This window comes from Triturus cristatus, chromosome 4_1 (genome assembly GCF_964204655.1).
Source record: "Triturus cristatus chromosome 4_1, aTriCri1.1, whole genome shotgun sequence".
NCBI lineage: Eukaryota > Metazoa > Chordata > Amphibia > Caudata > Salamandridae > Triturus > Triturus cristatus.
The window spans coordinates 1,279,448,643-1,279,476,373 of record NC_140585.1 but is presented as its reverse complement, the minus strand read 5'-3'; positions in this window follow the sequence as shown (position 1 = coordinate 1,279,476,373).

The window sequence follows — 27,731 nt, the reverse complement described above, 5'->3', positions numbered from 1 at the left end:
AATCAATATATATATCTGTACACGCTGGGTGCGTGCTGGGTGCGCGCACCTTGCCGTGCGCGAGCGCAATTCTGATTGGTTGTTAGATCTTAGTAAACATTCGAATCGGTGGAAACCAGGAAGTGTCGGCCGCCATTTTGTCTCTCGCACTCTGAGGGGGTGAAAAACAAATGTGGAGAACGTGAAAAGGGGGCAGGGTAGACAATTCCTGACCCCCTAGCCGTGGTCAGTGGGTCCCAGAAGGACCTCCAAGGGCAAAAAATGTTTTTATTTTTTTTTCGAAAAATCGCCCAAACGGAAAAAATTCTGCGAAGTTCGCGCAGCGTGCGCGCTCTCCGCCATTTTTCGAAAAAAAAAAATGTATTTGTCCCTTGGGGGCGAAGCGCACCGCGTGCCCACCGCGCGCGCGCCGTGAAAAAGTTTTGTTTAAAAAAATATATTAATAAATACATAACAGCATTTAAAAAACCGTACAAATTCACTGAAAAAACCATAGGTTTCACACATGTTATAGTTAGGAATTAGCATTTAAAAAACCTTGCAAATTCACTTAAAAAACCATAGGTTTCACACATGTTATAGTTAGCTGGGCATTTCCCTCGTAAAAAACTAATGAAATTCCCCCGTTATAGTTAGTGCAGGCAACTATAACTCACGCGACCGCAATCCGCTGCTGATGATGTCAGATATTACATCACTGTTGACATATGTGTCTTTCTGAAAAAAAAAATGAAATATATGTATAGCTAAAGATGAATGGAAGAAGACATGGGTAAATAAGTGTGTAAATACAGTGATGTAATATCTGACGTCATCAGCAGCGGATTGCGGTCGCGTGAGTTATAGTTGCCTGCACTAACTATAACGGGGGAATTTCATTGGTTTTTTACGAGGGAAATGCCCAGCTAACTATAACATGTGTGAAACCTATGGTTTTTTAAGTGAATATATATATATATATATATATATATATATATTACCTACTGGCGGTCGCCAGTAGGTAGTTATAGTTAGGACCCTGTTTCCATAGGAAATCCGCAACATTCTATTTGGAATAACTTTGGCGCCGGTCGACGAATCCTCGCGAAATTTTCAAAATAGGTGGGGCGCTACGCTCCGCTCCTACCCTGAAAGTCTCGGGGAGATTCGTCAAGCGGGGGCTGAGAAAAAAGGGGGGTCCCAAAACGCGTTTTTCCCATGCATTTTTCCATAGGACCTTTAGACACAGCTACAGCCCGAACGGCTGAACAGAGTTACTTGAAATTTGGCAGAGAGGTAGTCCTCAGGTCAAGGAAGTGCCTTTTGTAGGTCTGGTGTAAATCTGTTCAGTAGTTCCTGAGAAAATAGCATTTAAATCAATATATATATCTGTGGCAGCTTACGGTGCGCTTACCGTGCGCTTACCGTAAGCTTACCGTACGCGTACGGTGACGTGCGCGAGCGCGATTCTGATTGGCTGTTAGATCTTAGTAAACATTCGAATCGGTCGAAACCAGGAAGTGTCGGCCGCCATTTTCTCACTCGCACTCTGAGGGGGGGATGAAAAACAAAGGCAAAAAACATGTAAAGGGGCTGTTTATACAGCTCTTAACCACGTAACCTTGATGAAGGCATCCCCAAAGAACCCCCAAGGCCAAAAAGTCAATAATTTTTTTTTTCGAAAAATCGCAGATTTCGCTTACCGTACGCGTACGGAAATTTTTTTTTTTTAAAAAAAAGAATTATCCATACTCTCCCCACCCCATATATCTGTAAAAAAAAATAAATGTTTAAAATAAAAAATTAACCATACTCTCCCCACCCCGTGTGCAAATGGTGCACGAAGGGCACCATTTGTGCATTGCACATTTATGCAAATTAAAATGTAAAAGTTTAGCTTGCACAACGAAGCGCATAATATGCCCTCCATGTGCGCATGGTGCGCGAAGCGCATCGTGCGTACATGGCCCATCCAGCGTAACGTGGGCACGCGGTGCGCGTAGCGCACCGCGTGCCCACCGTGCGTGCACGGCACTAACTGCGAAAAGTGGGCGCGCGGTGCGCAGGCAACTATAACTCACGCGACCGCAATCCTCTGCTGATGAGATATGTGTCTTTATGAAAAAAAAAATTTGTAATATATGTATAGCTAAAAATTTATGGAAGAAGACATGGGTAAATAAGTGTCTAAATACAGTATTAGCATCAGCAGAGGATTGCGGTCGCGTGAGTTATAGTTGCCTGCACTAACTATAACGGGGCAATTTCATAGGTTTTTTATCAGTAAAATGTCCAGCTAACTATAACATGTGTGAAACCTATGGTTTTTTCAGTGAATATATATATATATATATATATATATATATATATATATATATATATATGTATATGTAGATAGATAGATAGATATATACATTACCTACTGGCGGTCGCCAGTTGGTAGTTATAGTTAGGACCTTGTTTCTATTCAAAAAGCATTTTTTATTTTCTCAATAACTTTGGCGCCGGTTTATGAATCTTCACGAAATTTTCAAACCTTGTGGCTCGCTCTGGTCAGTTCCTATCTTGAATGTTTCAGGGTGATTCGGCAAGCGTGGGCTGAGAAAAATTTGCGGGTCCCAAAATTACACCAAATTCGGCAAAAAAGTAGTGCTTGCTTCAGAAAGCATCCTTTTTTTTAAATGGTGTAAATCCGTTCAGTAGTTGAAAATCAAAAATAAAAGTTTTGATATTTAGAGGGAAGGAGGATCTGCGCACCCTCCCGACCACAAGCTTTATGCTAATTGGCTGTCAACACTCCTAACCAGGAAGTTTTGGCAGCCATCTTGGGCCTTGGTAACCGCGGCACAAGAAAACGGGGAAACAAAGGTGTAAAACAACAAAATGGGGCAGGGTAGAAACACCCTGACCCCCTACCCCTAGACCTGCTCAGGGGATCCCATATGGACCCCCAGTGCCCCAAAAACAATTTTTGTTAAAAAAAATCAGTGAGATTCATGCACCCAGAGCGAATTTCGGCCAACAAAAAAAAAAAAAAGCGCGGGCTCCCACGCTTTGTTATTATTTAGCCCCCGGGTGGGCCAAGTCCCGGGGGCATTTAAAATTGAAATTGGGCGCCCAGGCAGGCCCCCGCAGCACCGGGGACCGCCACCCCCGGGGCTTTTTAAAAATATTTGCGCGCGTGCTAATGAGAGCATGCTCTGGATGTTACTTCTATCGCTGTGCTTTGCCACTGAGCAGACTTCCCTTCGGGCTTTACACAGATACCTAATTATCAGAGTGTGCGTGGATTGACATAAGCATGTGTCTACTCTCTGGATGCGTTCCAGATGCTGAACTTCTGGTTCAAACCTAAAGGGACAACCGCGCATATAGGAAATGAGTCACGAGCTGTGCAGGGCCATCCGTGAGGTAGGACGCTCGTTCAGACTCAGAGTGCACGGTTAATGCGGCTTTAACTTTTCCGTCCAGCGCATTGAAATGTTCTCCACGCTACTGGAAGAAAATGAAGTCATGCATGAAGTTAAACTGGTTATCACCATTGTGCTCGACTCGAGTGAAGAAATATCAAACAATGCAACCCTGGTCGGCCCTGAAAATAGCAGAGCCCCCTCTTGTTTGTGAGGCCCCCGTGGGGTCTGGAGATGTATGCGGGAAGAGTGTTTGAGATGTGTGTGGATTTCTTTCATTCATTCATGTTAAAGTACTGTTGTCTTGACATCTTGCACTGCTTCTTGCTTGCCCCCAGCTGTGGCACGAGGGTTGCCAGATCCTTAAATTGTTGCTGGCTTCAGTATGCAGGTCTTGCACGAGACTGCACAGGCAAAGGCACGCGATCGTCTCAGTAACTTATGTAACCTGCATGTGCCATTGGTTTAACTGAAAGCACAATTAAAGTACAACTGTACATAGCAGTCTAGTGGTGGGAACCTGAATGAAAATATATTTCTCTTACATGAGCTGGGAGACCAAGAACATAATATGAGACAGAGTAAGTCTCATTTGCTGCTGGTCAGGAGATAGGTCATACAAGGCCTTGGATCTGAAAGGGACCGTTGAAAGCGCATGGAATGACCCACTGAGCCTTAAATTCTGAGACCGGAAGTATATGACACCTCGTACATTCCAGAAAGTTTTTACTTTTGCTTTAGGGCTATCCCTCGTTTATGCACCGTTTCTAAAGTTTCTATTGGGCACTGTGACTGGTTAAATCAAGGCCGGATCCTTACTAGATTTCCAGTACATCCCCAGAAGATAGTTTTAAATGCAATGAATAAAAAATGGAACTTATTCACATAGTAAGTGGTTAGCCTGAATATCTGGCACGTAGATGCCCTCCTAAGCAACCGTTGGACACTGATTGGTTAGATTCAAATATAGACTGGGGGTTTTCAGAGTTGATTTTATGATGATCATCAGACAGGTGTGATTTTCAGCCCACAATACTGCGCACGCTGAGACATGAGATCGGCTCAACAATAGTAAAAGCTTTTTTTTATATATATATAGCACTTGCTAGTACAGAATTTCAAGTCACTGATTTAAACTGTACTCATTTTATGAAACTCAAGAATGTCAGAGTCTGTTAGACATGGCGGATTCCAATAACAGCAGTGCTCTGTAGCGAGTTTTCAATTCTCCGATGAACATCCTTTCTGGCTTAGCAGTGGTGGTGGAATGTGGAGTGCTTAAGGGTGAGACATACAGGTTGGGTAGAGAGAGCGTGATAAGAAGACAGACTAAAAACATTCGGAGTGATGGAAAGGAAGAGTTTGTTTTTAAAGGTGGAAGTAGGACTTGAAGGTAAGCCAGGCAGGGCTGCACTTTAACTTATCTGACTGCTTGAGCAGAGGCAGGGGCGGATTCCATAATGCCACAGAACCTCACGTAAATGGTTGTGCTTGAGGGATAAGCTACCATGGATTGTACAACTGGCATGCATCCAATCGTCTACAACCACTAATATAAGCACTATTCTCAGGTTTCCCTATTTACTGCATTGTTCACCACCAGTCTTGGTGATGGGCATATTATGTGGTGGTTGCAAAAGTGCCAAACCTTCTTAAACAATAATAGCCCACTTTAATGTAGATTTATTGTACATTAGAGCGAGTGCACTTACCGACATTTCCAGAGTACATAAACATTTGCACTTACTGACCAGTGCCAAAAAAACATTTTATACTGGTCAATCACTTTAAAGACCTCATTATAGTGTTTGTGCTCGATATATGATTCGGAGTACTGCAAAATTACTGCACTTTGTGATTTTTCAGCACAAATTCTCCTACGCATAACTTTGAGGAATTTTTATGGGAAAAGAGGTCGTTAATGGCAGAAAATACAGATATCAGGTGCGGCAAAACCACACCCATACGTTATTCTCCATTCCGACATCATTAACTCAACAGGGGAAGGTAAAATCACCCTGCAGTAATGCCACAAGATAGGGTAATGGAGATTTTTGGTCTAGTTTATCACACAACAATTGCAAGCCCTATGTGATGAAGATTGAAGAAGTGAATAGCAGTCAAACCTTTCCAACTGAGAAATTGTCTAGATTATTCCAAATGGTGGTTAACAAATATTTTACGTAGCATTACTGAGGAAGAAGAAATTGTTCAAAGAAATATACGTGCATGTACCTTGCCACAAAATGCTAGCCTAATGTGTCAGGTAGGAAGACATCATTGTCTTAAGCCACTCAATCAATTTTCAGTCATACCAAAAACTGCTCGCCTTGCTTACAGAACTTAGGGCTTGTGTTGCAAGCTGATTTAGAGTTCTACTGGCAGATGTGTTAAGAGTGGCAGATGTACTTCATCCACCGGATGTACACAAACATTGCTGAAATCTATCCCTCCGCTGCCTCTCTACACTTTGGGAATAGCCTCTTTGGAAGGTGGGGGGATACCTTTGTGTCTGCCAATGCCCGTTTTGCATGATGGAATGTCTTCCAACAATGTAAGCACTGGCAATATGCCCTCAAAGTGGGGCACATGGTCAACATATCTTATGAGATGAACATGCTAGGGATGTTTCCCTGCATTTTATGACATAGGACCACATTCAAAGCCTTAGGGTGTGAGAAGATGCATCAAATTATCACATGGATGATGTCATCAGTGATATCATTTGAGATGTCATCAGTGATGTCATCAGTGATGTCACTGACCATGTCATGATTGATGTAATATGTGACGTCATCAGCAGTGCATTGCGGGGGCACGAGTTATAGTTAGCTGAACTAACAATAACAGGGGAATTTCTATGCTTTTGTACGAGTGAAATGTCCAACTAACTATAACACCCCTAAAACCTAAGGTTTTTTCAGTGAATTTCTAAGGTTTTTTAAATGCTAATTTCTAACTATAATGCCCCTGAAACGTATGTTTTTTTCAGTGAAAATATATATATAGTTAGTTGGACATTTCACTTGTACAAAACCAATGAAATTCCCCCGTTATAGTTAGTTCAGCTAACTATAACTCGCGCCCCCGCAATTCACTGCTGATGACGTCACATTTTACATCACTCATGACATGGTCAGTGACATCACTGATGACATCTCAAATGACATCACTGATGACATCACAGATGGCATCATCCATGTGATAATTTCATGCATCTTCTCACACCCTAATATAACTTTTGATACACCCACTCTAAATTACAGACTACCATTCTCAAAACTATAGACACTCCAATACCAATAACTACATACCCACTCACTGATTCTTAGGTCTACGCACACACATACACTCACTCATCCGTACAGTCCCTCTAACTTATTTCACTCAGTACACGACTATCATATGCACTCATACACCTATAAAGAAACTCACACACTGCCACTCATCCATAGAGGTACTCACACACCTAGTCAATCATGTAAATAATGAATCACACAGCTATTTTCTCACCTATACAGTTATACACACACCAGCTCACTTACTCAAACAAATACTAGCAAATTCTTACGCTCTTATACAATCACTGAAACAAGCACACACTCATTCATACAGCCACTCTCACAATCACACACTCTCACTTATAGCCATTTATATACTCCAACACACATATATACTGCCTTTTACATATGTAGTTACTCACACATATGCAACTTAGATATACATTCACTCACTAACATACCCATACACACACTCACCCACCCATGCAGTCCATTACAGATGCACTCTTGAAACTATGCACCCAGTGAATCACCCACTCACACATCTATGCACAGAGTCATACATACACCACCACACAAACACTCAGGCACCCATACAGATACTCAGACAACAAATCAATAACACATATAGGCACTCATGTAGCTATTCACAAACCCATGCAGCCGCTTACACACCAACAGACAGACGGATACAGATATTCACATAGTTTAGTCACTAACCCATGTATTCAGTAAGATACGTTTAATCACTCACCTATAGACTCAGTCATACACCTACTAAATCATCCATTCAGACACGTATACACCCACTCATTCTTCAATACACCTTTCCCTATATATATTAAACATATTTAAACTTTACAGAAACACACAGTCACTGGATGATGTCATCACTGATGTCATCAGTGATGTCATTTGAGATGTCATCAGTGATGTCATCAGTGATGTCACTGACCATGTCATGAGTGATGCAATATGTGACGTCATCAGCGGTGCATTGCGGGGGCACGAGCTGAACTAACTATAATGGGGGAATTTCATTGGTTTTGTACGAGTGAAATGTCCAACTAACTATAACGCCCCTGAAACCTATGGTTTTCTCAGTGAATTTCTAAGGTTTTTTAAATGCTAATTTCTAACTATAACGTGGCTGAAACCTATGGTTTTTTCAGTGAATTTAAAAAAAAAATTAAATGCTAATTTTTAAGTGTAATAGTAATTATATCTATGATTTTTAGTGAATTTCTGGAGTTTTTTTTAACTATTTATTTGTAAATATATTATTTATTAAACAATATTATATACTTTTCTGAAATTTGCAATCTTTTTTATTTAAAAAATTAAAAAGTAAAATATAGTATAATTATTTTGTTTTATTTTTTATTTTAATATTTTTGTATTTTAGCTTTTTAAAAATTGTTGGAGTCGCGCACCAGAAGCGTACCTAACATGCGGGTGTTCGTACCCAAATCGCCATTTTGGGAAAGTCATGAAAGATCCGCGTACGGTGTGCGACGGGTGCGTGTTTTTCAGTTACGTCATATATGAATAATATTACGTGGTGTGCGCGTTTGGTATGCAACTGGTACGCGACTCCTGCTCCCGCCTATACGCAAGACATGTGCATTCCCGTACGCAACGCTTGCGCGGTGGCGGGCCCCGTGTGACGTCATATACGTGCTGGGTCGCGCTGGTTGCGTGACTCCCGCAAAAGTTTTTATATTCTAAAATGATATGTATGTGTCTTTAATGTACATATTAGCGCAAGAGATTATCTAAGGTATTCATAAAAATAATACATTTCTACTTGTAATAAACTTATATTATTTTTAAATATGTTTTCGCGAAGTCGCGTCGGGTGCGCTCTTCGTGAGCGCAGGGTGCACGAATCCCATGTGACCTAAAAAAAAAGGATTTGATTGGTTTATAACATTTCCCACTGTAACTATTGAAGGACCCCACCCCTTTTAATCATTCTTCTTGGACCATCTTTAGAGAAGCATCTCTTCTCCAACTTGAACCTGTTTGGTGTTTTTATGTCAAGTCTGATCAAAAATGGCATCTGGAGAGGAGCAGCAGGCACTACTACTTTCAGAAGAAGAAGTGTTGGAGAAAGACCCACCCAAAAAGAGACCAGAGTCTGTTGTCTAGAAATTCTTCACTTTTCCAGATGGACAGAAGAAGGTGAATGCAACAAAGGTGACATTAGGCCTGGGCGAAGCACTACGCTACGCTCGCGTAGTTTGCGAAGTTCACGCTACTTCGCACTACGCGAACTACACGTAACACAGTGCGAACACGCGTAGCGTAGTGTTGCGTAGTGCTGCAGTCATTTTTTGCTTGCTCGCGGTCCTCAACGTCAAGTTGGCGACCGCGAGCAAGCAAAATGACATCCCGGCGAGACTTTTTCCTTGTTCGCGATCGCGAGCATGGAAAATAAACCTCCCGGCGAGATTCCCAACGCGAGGAGGTCAGGTTTCTCATTGCGAGGGGTCGCGTATGCTCGCGACTGCTCGCGATGAGAAACTACCAGTTCGCGTTGAGAAAGCTGCCGCTCGAGTAAAAATCTACTCGAGCAGCAGAAAACTACAGCTAGCACTGTGCAAGATGCCATTTTCAATGATTGCACAGTGCCGGTTGCTTGTCCGCACTGTGCAATCATTGAAAACAACATCTTGCACAGTGCGAACATGTTACTACGCAGTTCGCGAAGTGCTACGCGTAGCTCGTGTAGTGCGAACTTCACTTTGCGTAGCTTCGCGAAGTGCTACTTCGCGAACTACGCCCACCCTTAGGTGACATGCTTGCTGTGTGGGAGGGTCCTGTTGCGAGGCAGTGAGAAGAAATACTCCTGTGGTAAAGCAAGTATGTACAAGCATTTGCACACCATTCACCCCCGGAATCTTGCTTTGGAGGAAATGAGGCGAGCTGCGAAAAATCCAGCACCAGCAGTTGCTAGCACCTCAGGAGCATCACAACCAACACCTCCTATGGACATTAGGGCAGAATTTACGTTTTTGGAACAGCACTGTGTGAAGTGCAAAAAAATAATCTGCTACGGCGAGCAGTCGGTGGATGCAGTTTGTGCTGCCCAACGCAACCACCGCTGTTAATTTTTTTGTCGTTTTTGGAATGAAAACTAATTCCAAAAGTTACCTGTTTACTTTGTTCCTTTTTTTTGTTCAGTTTTTGAAAAAACACCAAAAAAATACAAAATTGTTCAAAAAATACAAAAAGAAATACAAAAGAAAAAAGAAGAAAAAAAAAGTTCTTGCCAGAACTACCTTATCTGGTTAAAAAAAAGAAATCTAATTGCATGGTAATGTGTGAAAGTTTGATTGAATATATGTGTAGAGCCTGATTGACTGAAAGAATGCATTAGTAGTGTATGGTGAATGTATAGGGGCAGATGTATGAGGAAGTGCTGTAGTGTGGCACTGCAAGCCTTTTTGCTGTACTGTGCTGCAGCACTTCTGAAACACTGAGATATGACATATTTACATGAATATGTCGCATCTCTGTGCTTCCCTCTACACTGGTGCACAAACTGTAGCCATGTGCTGGCACAGGCACCCTTGCACCATGATGCAAGGATGCCTGCATCATGGGGAGATTGTTTTTGTGCAGGAAGGGACACCTTTCTGTACAAAAAAAATCCCTAAAGGCATTTTCCTCCTTCAATGTGTGGTGTAGAATGTAGCACGCATTGAAAGAGGAAAAAATGAGGAGAAATGAAAACATTTCTCCTCATTGCATCTTGCTACACCACCTCTAGAGTGGTGCAGCATTCACACACATGTCTAGATTTATGATATCTTGAAAATCTAGAGATATGTCTTGTTCCATGGATGTTGTGTGGGAACATACAGAGCAACAGCCATGGAACTCCCATTCAACAGAAAGTGTTGCGTATGAAGGGGCTGTATTTACAAGGAAAAGCCATGCAGGGTGGCTTTTCCTCTCCTTGTAAATATGGAGCTGCCCCCAGCACCACCACTATGTCACATAGAGTGATGTACTAGTGGGGCAGGGGGCTTGTAAATCTGCTCCATAAGAGCTTACGATAAGTACATAGTGCTGGATGGATGATTGAGGAAATGCATGAGACTGACAGGAGGAATCCTAAGTTGCGTGGGTACTACTTCAGTATTTACTGGAGTGTACCAATAGTATGTATGTGGTTAGAGGTTTGTAGGCATTGTGCACAGTATACTGTAGGTGTACTTGCGTTAGTGACTAGGCTATTTCATAATTACATGACTAGTTACTGGAATGATTACAGTGGTGCAAACAGAGTGCATGGTGAATTTATAAGTGCTTAGGTATTGGTGAAGTGATAGGATAAGTAGATAGTCGTGTATGGGTGATTGGAGAAATGCATGGGACTGATAGGAGGATTCCTACACTGCATAGGTACTAACTAGACATTTAGAGAACTCTACCAATACTATGTAGCTGGTTAAAGGTCTGCATGCATTGTGCAGAAAATATTTTAGGTGTATTTGTGTTACTGGCTAGGCCACTCCATATGTACATCACTAGTAATTGGAATGATTACAGTGCTGCAAAGAGAGTGCCTGGTGAAATTAGTGCTTAGGTATTGGTGGAGTGATATGATAAGAAGATAGTGCTGGATGGGTGATTGAGGAAGTGCATAGGAGTAACATGAACATTGCTAGGCTGCATGGGTAGCACCTCACTATTTACAGGAGTGTTCCAATACTATGTATGTTGTTAGAGGTGTGCATGCATAGTGCAGTGAATACTGTAGGTGTACTTGTGTTAGTGGCTAGGCCACTCTATATGTATATCTTTAGTCAGGAAAATTAAAAGAGTGGAGAGAGAGTGACAGTGTGATTGGAGCACTGCATGCGTACTACCTAGATTATTGCAAGAGTGAATCAGCAGTCTACAGGGGGTTAGGGGCCTGCATACATTGTGCACATTTGACTGTAGCACTGTATCTCTTAATGCTTGACTCAATTTTTCTACAAGTGCATGGACAGTGACTGGGTAGATAGAGTGCTGGTAGTTGAGAGCAGGGTGAGTTTAGAAGTGCTTGTGTTTCGGCAGAGAGATTAGATAAAGACATGGTTCTGTCATGATCATTGCAAGAGTGGACAAAGAGTGACAGTGTGATTGGGGCACTGCATGAGTACTATCTGGATTATTGCAGGAGTGAATCAGTATTCTACAGGGGGTTAGGGAACTGCATAGATTGTGCCCATTTGACTGCAGCAATGTATCTCTTAATGCCTGAGTCATTCTGCAAGTGCATAGACAGTGACTGGGTAGATAGAGTGCTGGTAGTTGAGAGCAGGGTGAGTTTATAACTGCTTGTGTTTTGGCAGAGAGATTAGATAAGGACATGGTTCTGTCAGGATGATTGCAAGAGTGCACAGAGAGTGATAGTGTGTTTGGGACACTGCATGAGTTCTACCTAGATTATTACAGTAGTAAATTAGTAGTCTACATGGGATTAGGGCCCTACATAGATTGTGCACATTTGACTATAGCACTGTGTCTTAATGCCTGAGTCATTCTACAAGTGCATAGACAATGACTGGGTAGATAGAGTGCTGCTAGTTGACAGTAGGGTGAGTTTATAAGTGCTTGTGTTTTGGCACAGAGATTAGATAAGGACATGGTTCTGTCACGTGGTTTTAGGCCACTCCCTATTTACAGTGCTAAGTTAGCTCAATCACGTTAGCTGTTGGAAAGCCATCTTGTTGCTTTTGCTGCCTTTGCACCCGACACTGTTGTTACATGTTATTCATTTGAGAAATGCAGACTCGCTCTTGTCTCAAGTGAATGTTATTTATACATCCTTAACAGTTGCTAGTGCCCTTGGTCTGTACATCGAGTAAAGAACTGTTCTAGGACTCTAGACGGTGCCGGCTGATTGTGTTCAGGGTGATCGTACCACTGTTTAGTCATAACATGCACGCAGCTGCAAATACCATAAAGTCGTGGGCTTTAATATTACAGCACAGCATATTGTTAGGGCATTCGATAGAAGAGCTGAAGCAGAGAACACTGAGCTGATCCTGTGATGTGATACACCTAAGCTGATCTATACGGTATGGGGTCCCCTGTGCAAGCCTATGAGACCTTCTAATAGTCTAATAATATTTTATTAGATGCTAGAGAAAGGAGGGTGGTTGTTTTCCACTGTCATTATTAATATGATTGCTCCTTTCATTTTCTATGGAATTGTAACAATGCTAATGGTAATGATCTTAACCATTTGTCTGCTTATGTTAGCCAAAGTACTGTATAACAGGACTCGAGGTTTATGAATAAATTCTTTAAACTTTACTGTGTCTTAGTTATTCTGTTGTGGACTGATATATATTTGCAAACGGGTATTTCGGGTTCCCACCATTCCTGAGAATAACTAAGTCGCATGTTCTGGGTTGTCTATACATTGGGACCGCCGAGCTAAATCTCGGATAACGAATGTGACACTAAGCTAGTCGGATAAGGGGTTCTTAGTTCTGAGGAGAGTTTCTGGTACACCACAATTCTCTAAGGTTCTGGTTTCCTGCGCATAGTTCTGTGCATACGCAGAATCCCTACAACATGGCGCACCTAACGTTTGGTCTTAATATCTGAGATGCCTTAGTAGTGCTTTTTATTAGTCCACAACGCCCTCACTCTGGTTTCCGGATAACGGGAGTGACGGTTTAACCTACCTAGGTTTTAGGCTATAGGTTCTTTCAAGCTTGATAATTAAAAAGGTTACACTAATCTAAGCCCAAGTGCTACTGAAGATCTCGTTGTATCTTCTTTTTAGTCCTAATGGCGGTAGAAATTCCCGCTCATAGTAGGGTGTCTCTACGTGCTCATTTGAGGACGTACGGGGTGCCTGATGACGGGATGGCAGTGGTGTTTGTCGTAAGTGCAAGTGCCACTTACCCTTATGAGTTGTTTTACTCTTGGGTTACCTTTGAGGCTGTGGAAGATGTCGATAAAACGTTCCACAAATACACTGCTACGCAGGTGCCTCTTCATTATACCCCATATATGGCTTTAGAAATTCCTATTTCAACCTGGCAGCACACTATTTGGTTTAATGGCGCCCTCCCCCACACGGTCACCCCGGCAAGACTGGGTCCTTTGTCTATTGAAGGAGCTACTTGGCCGGTGCTGGCCGGACATACACCGCATCCACGCTACCTGACGGTAGGAGTGGATAGCTTACGTATACTACACACAACCCTGATTACGGTCCATAGGGCGTTAGTGCAGTATGTGTCGCGCACTATACAGGTGGGGGCACCTGTAGTTGCGGGACACGGGGCTGATCACCATCATGCGGTAGTGATCAGTCCTGTAATGGTAAACGCGGTTGTTGGCAAGCGCCCCCAGAATAAGGATGAGTTTCCTTATTGGCTTGCAGAAAAATTCGATCAACTAGAAGCCGTGTTTCCTAACACAAGTCCTGTGGAAAAACACAGGATACTCACTATTACTTTGCCGAAAGAACTAGTCCCAGACATTGTCGATTGTGACAATTGGGGCAAGGTCTTTGCCGCGACCTATTCGAAGTGCTTCGGCACTACGTCTATGTCGGTACTACCTTCCGTTATCAAAAAGGTCCAGGAGGACCATGGTGCGGAAGCAGCTATTGAGTTGGGAATGCGGCTTATCGACAGCTTCGATATAGTATGTTCCATGATTATGGGAAATCTCAAAGGAGATGCCATGCAGTTTCAAGTGGGAAACATGATGGCACTAATTGCAGATGACGATAAGCCGAGGGAATTTGCAAAAGTTATTGCGAAAGCCTATAGGATGGTTGGACGTAGTGCTCTAGGCGTGAAACCTGTCATCAAAATTCCTGATGTAGTACAGCAAACTAAAGTGAGTTCGTCTACAAAAGACGATAAACCCAACTTTCCAAAACAAAATTGGCGAGCTAAAAAACAAGAAAAACAGCAACAGAAACAGGATACTCGTCCTGCCTCTCCTGTTCAGGCGTATGTTGAACGCACTTATGATTTGCGTGATCGTTCTCGTATTAAGTCACCTGATAGGTTTCAGGTTCCTGACCAGCGCTCTCCTCGTTCTTCACAGGAATCAGCGGCTTCACACTTTGGTGGAGGAGACCGTGGGAGAGGCCGGGGTACTCAAGGTCGAGACCAGCCCCGACAGGCGGACGGAAAAGGCAAGCAAGAAGATTCTGCAAGTCCACGTCCTCAGTTTCAGAAAAAGAAAGTTGCTGCAATCTCAGCGAAGTATGCCTCAGATGGTACGGACACAGCTTCTGAACATGAAATGGGCGCTGACGCTGCTAGACAGCGCGGCGGAAGTTACAGTAGTGCGGGGAGCACTGCGTCCATTTCTGGAGGCGACAGCAACTAAAATCTATGTAACAGTAGAAACTGCTGATACTCGCGTAGCCCCCCCTGAGAGATTATTTGACGTAGTCCTCAATATTGAGGGTGACATAGAACGAAAAATGAACGCGGTATTTTGGGATAATCTGACGACCACCTATGATATTCTACTGGCGGAGAAAGATTGGCCCCCGGCTTTCGTTCTAAACGCTCCAAGGGGGGAAGAAGTCATTCTTCCTTCTTTTGGACACGTAGTGCCCAAGGAGGAGTCTAAGAAGTTGGCCGAGGAGTGGGCGTGGGTGCTAGCACCTGCGTTGTATCGTAATCAGGTGGGGTGGGATAAATGTTCTACCCTACACGAAATTCCATTGCGGTCCGACCCCCAGCCTCAACCCCAATACCCTATGCGTCGGGAGGCTAGGTCTCACGTCGCGGCTATCCTTGAACAATTGGAATATCAGGGAGTAATTGAAACGTGTGTGTCACCCATGAATAATCCTTTATTCACTGTAACGAAGCCTGACGGATCGTACCGCCTAGTTTTGGATTACCGGCACTTAAACTCGCACTGCCGGAATTGTGCGGTGCAAAATACCCATAGTTCGGCTCTCGTTGATAGTCTTGTGAGAAAAAGGTTCAAAACCACACTTGACTTGTCCAATGGCTTTTATTGCCATAACATAGCCCCTCATAGTTATGAGTGGACCGCTTTTACTTCGGGTGGTAAACAAAAAGTGTTCAAAAGGCTTCCAATGGGCTATAAAAATAGTCCTGGGGTATTTGCTGCCCGTGTGGTCTCTCTCTTAGAGATGGTAGACCCGGAGGCGTACTCGTACGTTGATGACATCTACTTAACAGACGACGAGTTGCTTCCACACCTTGCTCGCGTGGACAACATAATTACTATGTTTGCGGACTTTGGTTACAAGTTTAACTTTAAGAAGTCCCACATTGCCGAGTACACAGTTTTATTCTTGGGGTACGAACTCAACAATGAGGGCCGAGGCTTGGCTCCGCAGTTCCTTGAGAAATGCGCACGCCTTCGTATCCCTGCGACACTGAAACAACTACAATCATTGCTGGGCTTTCTGAATTTCGGTCGTACCTACATTCCTGAATATGCCCAGCGTATCAAGACACTATATGCCTTGGTGCAACTTACTTTTACCAAATCTTGCTGGCTGCCAGAGCATTCGGCTGCATTGCACTCTTTGCAGTCTGACCTTCTTACTGCGAAATATTTACAAACTCGTGATAACCACACCAACCTGGTTATAAGAATTGTACCGGGTGTGGAGGGGTTCACGTACTTAACATACAATGAAGGCGACACAGTCCCCATTGCTTACAAATCTCATTTATATACTTCGGCTGAAATGCGTTTCTCCACTGTCGAGAAAGTTTTGACAGCAGTTCAGATGGCCATCCTGAAAGAACGAGCGCTATCACAGGGGAAACGCATGATGGTGGTGACACCATTTCCTGCCCTAGAGGCAGTCACTAAAGCAAGTGTGCCGAATTCTAAAGCTTTGCATCCAAGGTGGATACAATGGGCTACCTACTTAGCCTCTCCTGACGTCGAATATATCTTTGACGCAGGGCTACAGACTCAGGAAAGTTTGGAGTATGAATTAGTTCATCCGGCTCCACTTACATTGCGCCCGTTGGAGGAGTTCCATTGTGTCATATACACTGATGGGTCCGCGCAGCCCGCAACTGGATCAAGGCACGCTTATTCAGCGGCTTGCGCAATTGTTGTTGGTACTTTCGTGAATGGAGAATTCGTACAGGATGCGGTGCATACGCAGACTTTGGGTGATTGTACCGCACAATTGGCGGAGCTACGTGCTCTAGTGCTTGCGCTGGAGTTTGCTGATTATAGAGTCACAACTCTTATAGTGAGTGATTCTTACTATTGTGTTCAGTCTTACAACGACAATCTGATGTTTTGGATTGCGAATGGATTTCGTGATTCAAAAGGTAGCACAGTGAAGCATAAAACGCTTTGGGCTAGGGTGGCTGAACTCAAAGGCGGTCGACCCCTTGTGAATGTAATTCACACTCTTGGACACCAACGAGTTGGCGTCCATGCTGTCGGTAACAGTTTGGCTGACGAGGCAGCTAAAACAGCAGTGGCAACATACTTGGTAGCAGCAGTTACAAGATCCAAAAGTAAGATCGATGATGACATCTTGGCAGCTATTGCTGCTTCAGAGACTGGGACAAACTTCCCTAGAGGTTTCCCTTCTCGATACCATTACCAATTAAGTCCTGATAACGTCCCGTTAGTGAGGATTAATGATGTTGGGGATAGAGTTATTCCCAATGCAGGCTGCAGGCCTGCTTTGGTGCAAGCTGCGCACGAGGGTGTTGCGTCTGCGCACGCCGGAGTGTCCGCAACTGTGTCACTGTTGCAGCAGCGTTATTGGTGGTACGGTTTGTACAAACATACGCGGACTTATGTCCTCAATTGTGGTATTTGCCAACAAATAAAGCCGTCTTCTGTGGCGCGTCCACCACAAACGCAGCTGCATATATCTAATCAACCACTAGCGTGAGTTTATTTAGATCACTGTGGTCCTTTTTCCTCTGACACTGCGTACAAGTATATCTTGGTTGCAGTGGAGTCGTGCACACGTTTTCTTTGGGTGTGGCCACACAGGAGTGCTGACGCCCGGACTGTCATCAAAGCATTGCGTGTCTTTATAGGGAGTTTTGCATGTGGAACCCTTCACTCTGATCAGGGCCCGGCGTTCGCCTCTAAGGCGTACAAAGAAGCTATGAGAAGTTTGGGGGTCCAAGTCAAATTTTCGTCTCCATACCGGCCTGAGGGCAATAGTGTTGTGGAACGAATGAACCGTGACCTAAAGCAATCATTGACAGCCAGGGTGTTAGGTACTGGCAAAAACTGGCTAGCCCATTTGTATGACGTCCAACGTGCACTTAATAATCTCCCTAGAAGGTCTCTGGGTGGGAGGACCCCGTACATGATGCTCTTCGGAGTTCGAATGTTTGTACCAGACCTTGAGGGTCTCGACATGGCGGCGGCAGCCGCGCCTTTTGACTTAGATGACCACTGTACTGTCTTACAGAATCTTCAAGAAGCAAGAGACACTCTGGCAAAAGAACACATATCCTCTGCATCCGAGGCTGGACTACAGATTCCGGTAGTCGGCTGGCTACCCCGAGTTGGTGATCTGGTCCGTGAGAAGGTGGAGAAGAAAAAGGAGTTTGGCCCCTCTTATCGTGCACCAGTGCCGGTGCTTGGAGTTGAGGGTACCCGTACGATTGTTTTGCCTCCACTTCCTGGTCACAGAGACAACAGGTACATTTCAGTTGACAATGTCAAGCTACACAGGGTGGCCGATACTCCATAGTCTGACACCTTCAGTTTCTTGCCCTTCAATGATGCGCAGTTCTGTTGTGGTTCCACCATCTGACATCGTGCCTGAAGTTGCCATTGAAATGCAAGTACTTTCTGAGTCTGCTGTGTCACCTGCGGAGGGTGATTTGCCAGATGATGCTGAGTATTCATATCCTGCTGATGTTCCATTGCCACTTTTGCATTCACCTGAACTAATCCAGTCTAATTCTTCCTTTGGAACTGAATCATTGACTTCCACTGCCCCTTCCAAATTTTCAAAATTTTTTGCATGGTTCAAGAGACAATTTTTGGTTCCCCCCTGGATTTACATTTGGCTGGTGCTCATTTGCATTTTTTTGTTCATGTCCATTGGTTTTGTGGTGGTATTTTTTAGGCTTATAAATGGACACTACCTGAATGAACGTTCTACAATTAGATTAATTAATGGAACTTTGGCCCCACATTCATCGTCACACATCATGAAGAGGGACCAGACTTTTGTAAACATCACTGCCTGGCCTGTCCGTGATGGAATAGCATGGGATGCAGTTAAATTTCAAATTCATGGGCCCACGGAAGTAATTAATGTACCATCTGTATATCGTGTTTCTATGGGTGATGTGGTTAAACACAACATTCGGTCTGATGATTGGGATGTAAAAACTATAGAGACACTGTTTTCTGATTTGAAATACTATGCCGCATTTGATGCTGAGGATTTGTATTTGAATACTGAAAACTATGCAGAACAGTTTTGTTATCAACATTATGGTACTCATTTTCTTCATAGGGCTAACACATTTCGTAGTTTAGTCAACTTTACTCAGTGGGAACATTGCCCTGCCCCGATGTTTGGTAGTTCAAAAACATTAGTCGACAAATTCTCATATTTTTCGGATTTCAGTGTATCCAATAATGCATCCTTTTATTTTAAACTTAGAGATGAATCTATTTCAAAGGTGCGTTTAACACACACTAAATAGTTGTTTTCCAAGTCCTTTATGGACGATTTGGCAATTGGAGGGTATGACGTTTGGAAAGATGCTATTGATCTCAAATCGGTTTGGGGAACTAAGTCTTGGCAAGTACAAGGCACAGAGGCTTTACATCGTGCCTGCCTGATCCCAAACCACATGTTATTTTTAAATTCCACAATTTTTCAGCCAACCTGTTTTGGATTGGCTATTTCTAAAAAATTAAATTCCCCCTCGATCCTGGATCTGGGTGCTTATCCTGGTTGGGAGAATCACACAGATCTGTCCCTTACTATGTTGCAGTCTTTTATTTCCAACTCCACCTTTAATATTAGTGCATTGGACCCTAAAGGTTGGTTGGTATGGCAGAAAAGTTCGGATACCTGTCAACGTAGATTTTTGGGGTTGATTCCCGGGTACATACAGGATAGAGTAGACCCTCGTTTTTTGTCCTCACACACTGTCACTACCTACTCGGTAGGTAAATTGTGTCAGTCATGGTTGCAACATTCCACATTAGAATCAGTTAAATTTCACTTGTCACGTTTGCATGACAAAATTGATTTGAATGATTTTGTTAAAGGTCCCGCATTGGGAAGATCCAAAAGATGGGTGTATGCTGTTTACAACGAGGTTTGGAAGTTGTCGCAGATTGAGGCTGCTTCCAGGCTCCGTGCTATTGACCAGGCCAATATGGAAAAAGTATTGGCAGTAATAGATAATAGTATTAATACCTTATCTTCGAGAATATATACATTGGATAACATTATTTCATCTGTTGTAGATATTGTCCAGGAAGATGTGTCTGTGTTGTATCATGGTCAAAATCAATTACGTTCGATTATGCAATTTGCTTGGACTTTGTAGACGTTAAAGGCGGGGAAAGTACCTTGGGATTACATGAATATTTCTTCTTTATTCCGCCCATTTAATCTGACTGCAAAGCAGCAATTCATGTCCATGAAAGATGCTACGTATTCCCTACTGCATATAGAAAAGTTAGAACCTTTGCCTTTTTCTGTGGCTGAGTCTGATTATGCAGTGTGGCTTATCCATGGGATGGTCACTCTCCCGATTTCTATGTATAGGTTTAGTTCGTGCATGAAACATTATGCCTTGGGCAGATATGAAAAACTTGGTTCTGCATTTTTGCATGAGGTCTGGTCTCTCCCATTTACATATCGATGTGAGAGAGACGGCAAAGAAGTTTATTTGAAGGGTGAGGAGTGTACGACTGCTCCTGATCATTCCGTAGTGTGTAGACATATCCAATTACATGGATCTTGTAATATGAATGCCCCTAATTTAGCTTGCTTATTGAAGGGCATTCCTGTGCCAGTTATAACGCCGTCATTTACGCTGCTTGCTAATGGTAGTTATCTGCTTCTAAATAGTGAGGCTTGCTGTGGGATGCTAGCTGGAATTCCCTATATTGTTTCAGTTTCACGGAGGGTAATTTGCTGTAATAACGTGCTTTTCCCACCCCCGCAAGGCCGACTGGATATATCCATCTGGCCGACGATTCCGACCTTGAAAGCAGAGTTCAATAGGATGAGCAGAATAAGGGCTCTTTTGTCTCAAAAGGAGGTTGCGTTGACTTCGTCACGTGAAACATTTCTCCTTCAGGTGGCGAACACTCGCACGGAAGTTCAAGCTCTTTTGAATACTGACCTCCCCCTATATTTTGGCACATTAATACACACTATCTTCAATGCTTCTTCTACGACTGGTCTGGTCCATTTTTTTAAAATTGTAGGCTCTGGCCTTGTGACGTCTTTCCAGTCTATTTTTGGTATAATACCGACTATTTTCCATTCTATTTTTTCTGGGGTTTTCGGAGGGTTTCCTCTAATTCTCGCATTAATTGCTGGCATACTCCTGTTGGTCTGCGCTCTACGCTATGGATGCACGACTTGCGCTACTCGACCACGGATTCAGCCTGTTCCATCTGCGTAGCCGGATGTGGGAATCCTATGGGACTTTACCACTGGCTACCTTGAGTGTCGCTTATGGATTATCCTTCCGGTTCCCGTTTTTCACTTGTGTACAGCCTGTTTTTCACTGTCTCGAATGTCCTTTCCAATGGGCTCTGGATATGTGTTTGTCAAACTTGGTGTCGCCTGACCTGGATTTTGATCGACTGATGTATCCCTTAGTGGTTCATGAGTTTGACTGTTCTGGAGTCGGGTTTATGGCCTTGGGTGCGGCGCACGGAGTCCTTGGATTATGGGATATCGAGAAGGCAGCAGTTGACTTCCTGGCACGAAGTTACATCGAGATGCCTGCTTCTTGTCCACGTGGAGTACTGGATACTCATTTCCCTGTGGAACACGTATGTTCTTTTTCTTTGCTGAATTGGATGACAGACAATTTTGCGGATGACTCCAATAATTTTCTACTGGAAGCTGCAGCTACATATGCTGCTTATACTTTCCTAAATTGAGAATTGTCCTCACAATGCCTGATGGCGAGTCAAGGGGAGTAAACTTTTTTTTTTTTCCTCTCTTGGATTTTGTTTCCTCTCTTTTTCTGAACTCACATTTCAAGCTCTTTAGTCTGCATCGTTGATCTTGAACTCTGCGTTCTACTAAAAATATTCGCCCCTGGTTGTACCGTGGTTCGATCAAAGGGGATGTCACGTGGTTTTAGGCCACTCCCTATTTACAGTGCTAAGTTAGCTCAATCACGTTAGCTGTTGGAAAGCCATCTTGTTGCTTTTGCTGCCTTTGCACCCGACACTGTTGTTACATGTTATTCATTTGAGAAATGCAGACTCGCTCTTGTCTCAAGTGAATGTTATTTATACATCCTTAACAGTTGCTAGTGCCCTTGGTCTGTACATCGAGTAAAGAACTGTTCTAGGACACTAGACGGTGCCGGCTGATTGTGTTCAGGGTGATCGTACCACTGTTTAGTCATAACATGCACGCAGCTGCAAATACCAGAAAGTCGTGGGCTTTAATATTACAGCGCAGCATATTGTTAGGGCATTCGATAGAAGAGCTGAAGCAGAGAACACTGAGCTGATCCTGTGATGTGATACACCTAAGCTGATCTATACGGTATGGGGTCCCCTGTGCAAGCCTATGAGACCTTCTAATAGTCTAATAATATTTTATTAGTTGCTAGAGAAAGGAGGGTGGTTGTTTTCCACTGTCATTATTAATATGATCGCTCCTTTCATTTTCTATGGAATTGTAACAATGCTAATGGTAATGATCTTAACCATTTGTCTGCTTACGTTAGCCAAAGTACTGTATAACAGGACTCGAGGTTTATGAATAAATTCTTTAAACTTTACTGTGCCTTAGTTATTCTGTTGTGGACTGATATATATGTGCAAACGGGTATTTCGGGTTCCCACCATTCCTGAGAATAACTAAGTCGCATGTTCTGGGTTGTCTCTACATTGGGACCGCCGCGCTAAATCTCGGATAACGAATGTGACACTAAGCTAGTCGGATAAGGGGTTCTTAGTTCTGAGGGGAGTTTCTGGTACACCACAATTCTCTAAGGTTCTGGTTTCCTGCGCATAGTTCTGTGCATACGCAGAATCCCTACAACAGTTCTGTCAGCATGATTACAAGAGTGGACAGAGAGTGACAGTGTGATTGGGGCACTGCATGAGTACTACCTAGATTATTACATGAGTTAATCAGTAGTCTACAGGGGGTTAAGGGCCGGCATAGATTGTGCACATTTGACTGCAGCACTGTATCTCGTAATGCCTGAGTCATTCTACAAGTGCATAGACAGTGACTGGGTAGGTAGAGTGCTGGTAGTTCACAGCAGAGTGAGTTCATAAGTGCTTGTGTTTTGGCACAGAGATTAGATAAGGACATGGTTCTGTCAGGATGATTGCAAGAGTAGACAGAGAGTGACAGTGTGATTGAGGCATTGCATGAGTACTATCTGGATTATTGCAGGACTGAATCAGTAGTCTACAGAGGGTTAGGGGCCTGCATACATTGTGCACATTTGACTGTAGCACTGTATCTCTTAATGCCCGAGTCATTCTACAAGTGCATAGACAATGACAGGGTAGATAGAGTGCTGTTAGTTGACAGCAGGGTTACTTTATACGTGCTTGTGTTTTGGCACAGAGATTAGATAAGGACATGGTTCTGTCAGGATGATTGCAAGAGTGGACAGACAGTGAATGCTTGATGGAGGCACTGCATGAGTACTATCTGGATTATTTCAGGACTGAATCAGTAGTCTACAGGGGGTTAGGGGCCTGCATACATTGTGCACATTTGACTGTAGCACTGTATCTCTTAATGCCTGAGTCATTTTACAAGTGCATAGACAGTGACTGGGTAGATAGAGTGCTGGTAGTTGACAGCAGGGTGAGTTTATAAGTGCTTGTGTTTTGGCACAGAGATTAGATAAGGACATGGTTCTGTCAGGATGATTGCAAGAGTGAACAGAGAGTGACAGTGTGATTGGGGCACTGCATGAGTACTACCTAGATTATCACAGGAGTGAATCAGTAGTCTATAGGGGAGTAGGGGCCTGCATAGATTGTGCACATTTGACTGTAGCACTGTATCTCTTAATGCTTGACTCAATGATTCTACAAGTGCATAGACAGTGACTGGGTAGATAGAGTGCTGGTAGTTGAGAGCAGGGTGAGTATATAAGTGCTTGTGTTTCGGCAGAGAGATTAGATAAATACATGGTTCTGTCAGGATGATTGCAAGAGTGGACAGAGAGTGACAGTGTGATTGGGGCACTGCATGAGTACTATCTGGATTATTGCAGGACTGAATCAATAGTCTGCAGCGGGTTAGGGTTCTGCATAGATTGTGCACATTTGACTGTATCACTCCGTGTGTTAATGCTTAAATCATTGTACAAGTGCATGGACAGTGACTGGGTAGATAGAGTACTGGTAGTTGAGAGCAGGGTGAGTTTATATGTGCTTGTGTTTCGGCAGAGAGATTAGATAAATACATGGAGATTAGATAAGGATATGGTTCTGTGACGATGATTGCAAGAGTGGACAGAGACTGATAGTGTGATTGTGGCATTGCATGAGTACCATCTGAATTATTGCAGGAGTGAAAAAGTAGTCTACAGGGGGTTAGGGGCCTGCATATATTGTGCACATTTGACTGTAGCACAGTGTCTCTTTATGCCTGAGGGATTGTACAAGTGCATGGACAGTGACTGGGTAGGTAGACTGCTGGTAGGTGAAAGCAGGGTGAGTTGATAAGTGTTTCTATTTTGGCACAGAGATTACATAAGGATATGCTTCTGTCAGGATGATAGGAGGAGTGGGCAGAGACTGACACTGTGATTACTAAATTGCATGGCTACTACTAGGATTTTTGCAGGAGTGAATTAGTAGACTGCAGGGCGTTATGGGACCGTATAGATAGTGCACATTTACCTACATACTAACTACGAAATTAGACATTATAGAACCACAACACCACTTCTCATGCACTTATAAAATCACACATTCACTACCTTTGCACTCCTGTAATCTATCAGCTACCCCTCATTAATTCAGTAAATATAGCTACAACTATATAAATGTAATATAAACAAATACATGACTCATGACATACTATTCTCTTTAAGGAGACAACTGCTACATACCAGAAAGAGTAAAATGTACTGGTTTATGAGGATTTCTAAAACCACTCAAACTGTACAAACTAATAACAGAATTGTAATCATTAACACCTTATATGATCATCTTGCAAACAGCACAGGTGTACCTCATTTTACCAAACTATCTATACTATTGCCATTTTATTAAACTGTACCTTTTTTACTGAGAAGAAATATGCATGCCTAATAAACTGCACCATATATACACTTTTTAAAAAAAATACACATTCTTTTTCCATATTAAACCAATTGTTAATAAACAAGAAGCATAATTCAACTATACATTTCAAGACACTTAATAATGTATATATTAGTGCACATACTATTTTTTAAACAAACTTCAAGTACAATAGAAATTATCCCAATATATATCTGTACATTTAATAAATTAATTTAAACAGCAGTTTACTAAAAATGTCAAATGTATATTACATAAATCTCTTAAAAATATAACTCACCTTTTAAATAAATCTGTTGAATGAAAAATCTCACACACTCAATCAGGATTTTCTTTTTCACACAGAGAATGTAGATGAGCACACTCTCCAATATAAAACCAGTAATGGCAAACGTTCCCTCTAATTTTCCATACATATACAAATAACCCACAAATGGCAATGCTTCCCAGTGTTTTTCAAATTGAAAAATGATTTTCCATTGGTCACAAAGAATAAAACTTTTCAACTGACATCTTCACCCCTTGTCCTTAATATCAGTTTCCATAGCAACAGGTCATGCAACATTCAACTTAGCTGCCAGGTCACAAGTTCACCACACAATGTTGCAAATGACAACAGCAGGTGTGGTTGGCTTTGCAAAGCATGCCTTTATCCTTTCTGCTGTACCTTTCAACATTTCAAAATAACCAATAAGAAACATGCTTTCTAAACAAAGTAAAATGCACCCTATATTAGAATGTAGAGTGTTCTTAAACAGCCAATCAAATCTCTAATTTCTTAAAAACACCACGTTGTCCACCATTTTAGTAAGATTTCATTCTACCACCTGCCTACCTCACGTACAGACATCTTCTGATTACCTACAGAGATCCCTTCAAGATGCTTTCACTGTGGATTGTTGGGCACAGCTATGTTTTCTGGTGCAAAAGCTATGCTAAAAGCACAGGTATTGAGAAAGACCTAGCTTGGCAACATGTAGATATTAAATGGATTGGACAGAGAGGATTAAAGTGGCACCAATTGATGATGCCATCGGTGAAAGCCTTTATGCACTTCCAACCCCCTGACCTCATGATTGTGCACTGTGGTGGCAATGACCTAGGCACATTGACTGGGGTAGGTCTAGAAATGCTAATGAAGGACACCTTTGCAGAATTGATGCTACTTTTTCCCCAAACTGCCTTTGTCTGCTCTAACATATGCCAAAGACAGAAATGGAAGTGGTCCAATCAATGTTGTCCACAGATTGAGAAAGCTAGAAAAAATGTCAATAAAGCTGTTTCTGCTTATCTCAGAGACCATAGTATGAGGTCCATATACAACAACAATCTGCGTTTTAATATGGATGGCATATACAGGAGAGATGGTGTACATTTCACAGATGAGGGAATCAGAGTCTAACTCAACAACTTCAGACTCTGCATCGGCACTTACATGTAGCTACCATTTTCTCTCAATAAACACAAGGGCTCTTTTTAGTGCCACCAAGTTCCAAACATACAACCTACATTTATCATAAAAAATTCTTTCATTTTTTGGCCTAGGAGTCGCGCATCCAACGTGGCCAAGAGTCACGCACCCCTCGCGATCACACCAGGGGGCCACACTGGGAGTCGCGCACACCTCGCATTCGCACCAAGGGGCCACGCTGTGAGTCGCACACCCCTCACGTTCACACCAGGGGGCCACGCTGGGTGTCACGCACCCCTCGCGTTGACACCAGGGGGCCGCGCTGAGCGCCGCGCTGGGGATACAAATCCAATTTATTAATTTTTTTAAATCCGCCTCCTACCACACATTTTTATTTGCACCGGGGACCCCATCCCCCGGGGCCTACTCACTTCATTGGGGACCGTGGGTGGAGCCCCAATGCCCCCACGGACGTCTTGCGAGAGCCGGCATTGCTTTTCCACATGGGGAGCTGCTGACATGCAGCTTCCTGTGTGGAAAAGCAATTCTGCTTTGGATTTTGGAAGAGAGAGCAGGTTTCCCAGCTCTCTCTTCCAAAATCCAAACCAGACTTTGCTACGGTAGGGCAGGAGATGTGCTCCCGCCCTGCCATAGCAAACAGCAGTGGCCCGGAGGTGGGCACCCCGGGACACTGCAGGAGCCGGCCCTGGGGAGTGGCGGTCCCCAAGGCCACTGAAGGCTCCAGGAGGGGGGGCCCACAGACCCCCTCACATCTTTTGCAAAGCCCCAGGGAGGTGGTGGTTGCCGGGGCTCGGGGGTCCAAAATGGACCCCCGCATTTTAACAGTTAGTGCCTCGGGGAGGTGGTGGTCCCCGGGGCAAGTGGGAGGGCTAGAGCCCCCCACACATGTTTTTTAAAATTTTATTTTAAAAACATAGAGCCCCGGGGAGGTGGCGGTCCCTGGGGCTGCGGGGGTCTCTGCGGGCCCCCGCTTTACATTTTACAAATCCCCCCAGGACCTGGCCCACCCGGGGGGGTTAAAAATAACAAAGCGAGAAAACCCTTGCTTTGTTTTTTTAAACTTTTTCGCCCGGATTCGCGCACCCAGCGCGCATTCCGCTCTTTAAAAAAAAACAAATCTGTTTTTGCCCTGGATGTCCTTTTGGGACC